This window comes from Octodon degus, unplaced genomic scaffold (genome assembly GCF_000260255.1).
Source record: "Octodon degus isolate 3935 unplaced genomic scaffold, OctDeg1.0 scaffold00091, whole genome shotgun sequence".
In the NCBI taxonomy this organism is placed as follows: Eukaryota; Metazoa; Chordata; class Mammalia; order Rodentia; family Octodontidae; genus Octodon; species Octodon degus.
Genome location: NW_004524667.1, coordinates 10,260,618 through 10,266,617, shown reverse-complemented (window position 1 = coordinate 10,266,617; position 6,000 = coordinate 10,260,618). Strand labels below are relative to the sequence as shown.

The 6,000-nt window shown below is 37.9% G+C and overlaps 1 protein-coding gene across 8 annotated transcripts in view; it reads left to right on the top strand.

Moving 5' to 3' along the window:
- Stau2 (staufen double-stranded RNA binding protein 2) overlaps positions 1-6,000 on the top strand; it is a 353,933-nt gene that overhangs the window by 204,969 nt on the left and 142,964 nt on the right. The window lies entirely within an intron of this gene.

Here is a 6,000-nt window from a genome sequence, read left to right as displayed (position 1 = left end):
GGAGAGGGAGAGGGAGAGGGAGAGGGAGAGGAAGAAATGGTGTAGTGTTTTTCTTATGTGCCCTATAACTACCTCATAGTACTCATCAATTCTTTCATGTTTTATTCCTTGGTGCTTCCTTTGTATCACTACTACTGCACTTTGGGGCCATTATTAGGTAAAATATTTGAACACAAGTGATACTCTGGAATAACCAAATGGCTACTGAGTGACATCGTATGTTTAAAGAGTTGATTTGGACCAAGAGTTGATATATGAGTGGGACAAAGCAGATGGCCCAAGGTTTCAGTTTACTCCTCAGCATGGCATGTAACTTAGAACTTATGATTTATTTCTAGAATATTCCTTTCAGTATTTTGGGACCACTCTTGGCCAGCTATGTAGAGCAAGACCTTGGAAAGGGGAAAGACTGTTGGTGTGTATATGGGGGCACTGTATATTTGTTATAGTTTGTCAACCTAGTGATGTTGCTTTACAATGTAATTGAAATATAAAAACTGTGGCCTCCCTATGTATGCCTCTCTTCCTCTCTTATAACTCTGTTAGGCAGTTTCCCTACAAGCATTTTGTTTTTACATTTTAGGAAGTTTAAAAAAATTTAACTTTATTGGTACAAAATGTATCAGTGTACATGAGGTACAAAAAACACCAAGATGTAGGTATTATATAATTGACTCATTTAGCATAGATAATTTGTACTTATACATGGTATAGCCTGATTGTTTTTCTCACACTCCCTTACCTTCTGTTCAACCATTCTTCCCCTCCTTATTTATAAAAGCTTTGTTTCTAATCTTTCTTTCTTTTTTTTTTTCTTTCATGTGTTTGGTATAGGGTCTCTCACTATGCAGCTCAGACTCGTAGTGATCCTCTTGTTTTCAACCTCGCCAGTGCTGTGATTACAGGTGTACACCTGGGCTCTGTAGACAGCCCTCTTCTCCCTATCTTCTTTTTCCCTATAGGCATTTGGAGGCACATCAGACAGTAGTGTAACTATTGCTTTATCTAAAATATATCATTCAGAACAAACTTAAGAGAAAGAAATTCCAATATACTTACCTATATTTTTACTTAACTGTGTCTTCCTAATATTTTATACATTTTCCTTTTCTTTCTGCTTAGAGGACTTGGTCTAGCCTTTATCAAAAGTTTGCTGAACTTTTTTCTTTTTCTTTTTTTTTAGGTTTCCTTCATCAGACAATGTCTTGATTTCACCTTCTCTCGTAGAGATAGGTTTGTGGGTTGAAAAACTCTTTGTGTTTTGTTTTTTTAAAGCCCATAGTAAATAATGAGCTTCTTTTTGGTCTTCAAGGTTTATGATAAGAAATATGTCATTTGAATTGTCTTTTCCCTCTGGCTAGGTTTTGACTTTCTGTGACTGTTCTTGAGGTTTAATTTTGTTCTTGTTTTGGGGTGTTTTGTTTGTACTTTTCAGAAGTTTAATTTTGATGTGTTCTTGCAGATTTCTTCATAGTTTTCTGCCTGGGACTTACTCAACATCTGGACTCAGTTTTTATCACTTGTGAGTTTGGGAAATTCTTTGTCATGGTTTCCTTGGATACTTTTTCAACCCCAACCTCTTTTTTCTTTTCCATAGCATACATGTGAGATCTTTTGTTTTAATTCTAGCTAGGCCTTGAGTCTCTTGTTACATTTTTTCTAGTCATTTTATCTCCGTTCTTCTAATTGAGTAATTTCTGTTGCTCTAAATTCTAGTTAATGGATTCTTTTTCTTCTTTTTTTTTTCCAATCAGATTTTATTGGTACGTTTTAGATATACATAATGATTAGAGAATTTATACCTGTACATGATATAACTTGGTTCCTTTTTTCCCCATGTCCCTACCCTCCCCGTTTACAAAAGCTTTGTTTCCATTTCTTTCTTCTTTTCTCCTCTGTCCTTTTCCCCTCCTCTCTCCCTTGGTCCTCTCCCCATTTGAACTTTTTCTTCCTATTTCATAATACCTATTATATATTTTGGTCCTTCTTTACACTTTTGGTTTCTCATACAAGAGAAACAGTATGTGCTATTTACACATGTATGTACAGTTTATTTCACTAAAAGAATATGGCCTCAAGTAACATCCATTTACCTAGAAAACTGTCTCAAGCTTATCCTCCTTTATGGCAAAATAGAACTCCATTATAGCAAAACCTCACATCTTTTTTATCCACAGTTGATGGGTATTTGCAGTGTTTCCGAGATTTGGTTATTACTGACTGTGCCACTAGGAACATAAATGTGCATGTCGCTGTGGTATGATGTTTTAAATTCTTTTGAGAAGACACCAATAAGAGGAATAGCTGGATCAAATAGAACCTCTAGTCCTAGTTTTCAAGGAGTCTCCATGCTGATTTCCATAGTGGTTGTACCAGTCTACACTCCCAGCAGTGGTGGTGAAGGGTTCCTTTTCTTCCACAGCCCCTCCAGCATTAGTTATTGGTTGACTTCTTGATGATAGCCATTCTTTCTGGGGTGAGATGGAATCTCAGTGTTGTTTTAATTTGCATCTCTCGAATAACCAATGATGCTGATTTTTTTTTTTATGTATTTATTTGCTGTTTGTGCTTCATCTGAGAAATGCTCACACTGGTTCACTCTATCTTCGTAATAAGTTTTGAAATTAGAGTGTCTGAGTCTTCTGATTTGTTCTTTTTCAGACTTGTTTTGGCTGTTTGGGATTCCTTGCAGTTCTGTACGAATTTTACTGTGAGTTGTTCTGTGACTCTGTTGATCATTCTGAGGAGCATTGCTGTCATACATTATCCAGTCTCTATGAATAGGGGTTCTCTTTCCATCTATTTAGGATTTTTTTTTTTCTCCTCGAATGCCTTCAGGGCACTTTTGGCTGGCTGGAGGGTTGTGGGGATCGAACTAGAATAAGCTGAGCCTGACAGCTTTGTGGAAGCAGCCACTTAAAGAACTGAGCTAGAGCCAGGCCCCCTCTTTCCATCTATTTAGATCAATGATATTTGTAGCTTTCAGTTTACAAGTCCTAAACTTCTAAGTATTCAGTTTTCTAAATGGTATTTTAAGTGGAACAATGTTTAAATGCCATTTTTAGAGAACTTACTGCTATTTTACAGAAATGTACCTGATCACTGTATATTGCTCTTGCATCATGCAACCTTGGCAAACTTGGTAGCTCAGAGTTGGTTTCTTTAGGATTCTTTCATATTTCTATAAGTAAAGTCATATGATACAAAAACAGGGATAATTTGCTCCCTCCTTTCTAATCTGAAGGACTTGACAGTTCCAGTTTGGCCTTGAGTTCTGCCACAAGGCATGTCCTGTGAGTGAGAAAATCCTGGGGTCTCATCTATCAGCAGAGGCTTATAGAGAGATACCTGTGAGCTCAGGAGGAAGGGCTTGCTCCCTAAAGAAGAGAGTAAGCAGGGTACACCAGTGGGTAGCACTGGAGTGTGCAAGGTCTCAGTGTGTACCATGGGCCATGGTGCAGGTGGAGCTCTAAGTAATCCTCTGGGGAGGTGTTATGGTTTATGTCTAGTTGTCTCCCAAAAGCCTATGCAGTTACGGGACAGACATCTAGAGTTTGTGATTAATTCATGATCCAATGCTGGGATTATGGGTGTGAGTGCTGCTGGTATTATGGGGGTGAGTGCTACACCCAGCCTGGGGTGGATGGCCTGAATGCAACATAAGGAAGGCAGACTTGCTTTCTGCACTGCTCCATGGTAGCACCCTAAGCATCAGAATTGTAGCATCAGAAAACCCAGCACCAGCATAGAAGGTGGCTGCGACTGTTGGTGAAGTCACTCAGCAACTCTGTCTGCAGTATGGGAGTTGCTAGGACAACCAGAGGAAAAGGATCCCTATTACAATCTTCTTCCAGCTTTTTCCTTTCTATTTAGAGTTGATTTAGGAGAAGGTACACTTTGTACTTGTAGCTGGAAGAGATAGAGATAGTGGACTTAACTTTTAGCTGTGGTCATCGATCTGTTGTCCATGTTCATTGTGGTTCAGCTTTGTGTCTATGAACTACAGAAACTGGAGGTTGGAATACATACCAAGACTTGGTTTATAACTGGGATCTTTCTACAGTTGACTATACCTATATTGTTGTGAGTGATACTACCATACTTAGTGCATTATACATAACCTGAACTACAAAAAGCAGCAGTAAGCATTCTTTGGATAGTACTCCATACAATTTGGGTAGTTGGAGAGCTTTGAAATGTCCCAGCATTGCAATATGTATGGATACTTGCAGATGATTCTAAGAAGCTTCTGCCATTTACAACTTTATGAGATTCCTTACCAATTACCTAGGTAATGGAGATACAAATCTGGTGTTAGTCCTTGAAGCCAAAGATAGGCAGAAACATTTCCCTCCTTTATTGTACTGTTTACCATGAGCTATGGGAGAAAGTTTTGCTACCTAGGTATAAACTGGATGTATTGCAGTATATAGCCATCGGGCCATTCTCTACCATTGCTGCTTTCATCTCTAACTGTGTGGTATATATGATGAAGACAGTGGTAGCTTTTCAAATGCTTGGACTTACAGTCCTTATTTATGATAAATAATGTTATAGTTGTTTGCCATGTATTGCCTTCTATAAAATATTAAAGGAAGAATCAAGTCAAATCCAACCTCTTGGAAAATTTATCTATATAAAGTTGGGGCGTTGTTTCTTTTTGGCGATCAGTAGTTATTGCTTTGCTAGTAAAGGTTGGTGTTGTTTCTGAAAGCCAGCAAACGATAAATGCTGTGGCCACAGGAGTCCAGGACTTTATTTTCTATTTTAAAATGTTCCTTGCTTCTGTTGCTCCTCACTGAACGCTCTCCAGCCAACCTTCTGTCTAAGAAGCAGGAAAGGGCTCCTGCCTTGATTCCTTTCTTGCCATGTGGGATGTTTCAGGTGGTATTTCTGAACAAGCAGGGCATATTGGGCAGCTGGGGAGATCCATCGGCTCTGCTATCCACAGGCTTGTGTTGCTTTTTCTCATTTTCTGTGTAGATAGAAATAGCTTATTATGGAAGCAGGACAAACAGGAGGAGCTTGACCTCTAAAGGCCTCCCTGTGTACAATGCCTGTGCCAGCTCTTTTCTTTGATTCACATCATGCTTATTGTGCTTCGTAATTTTTATTAAGGAAAATTTCTGGCAGGAGTATGAATCAGGGCACTAATATGAGCTCCAGATAAAGATCAATAGTGAGTTTATTTACCTAGATTCTTATTGTTTGTCATTATATACTTTTTTTTTTTTTAAGTACCAAGGATTGAACTCAGGACCTTGTGCTTGCCAGGCAGCGCTTATTTTACTGATCCCCAGCTCTGTCATTATATACTTCTCATTTTTATCTTTTAAAGGAGAAATAATATTTTGGCCCTGGCTTGAAAACTCTCTCTGGCTAAGCTTGTGTAGTGGAACAAACTTGCCAAAGATGTTTCCCAGTGCATTTTTAATCTTTAAAATTAATGTTTAAAATTTTTTCAAAACCACTTTTATTTCTACTGTTGTTAATTTTTATTTTTAAAAGAAAATAATTTGTCATTTTTTTACATTATGCTCACCTATGTCACACAAGTATGTTTTTGGGGGGTTCCGGGTGCTCTACATGGTACCCCATCAGGTCTCTGCCTAGTGCTCTGCCTTTTGGAGGTCAGGGCTGGATTAAGCACTTCTCCCTCTTAGTGTTACCAGAAGACTAGAGTATCTTACTGAAAAGTTGTTTGTTAGTGAATTTTATTCATAAGAGTCCACTAAATTAGTAATTTTACATATATCATGTTATACATAGAAAAACAGGACCAACAAAACATACATATTAACAAAATCAGTTCTTTTGTTTAACTCTTAAGGGCAAGAGCAAGGTTAATTTTCATGATACTGATATATTACACTTCCTGAACACATTAAAATGCATCCCTTTATTTATTCATCCAATGACTCCTTATTTAATATTGGTGGGGTTTTTTTGTCTTCACCTTCTCAAGTGATTCTGAAATTGAGCCTGAAAAACTTCGAGAAG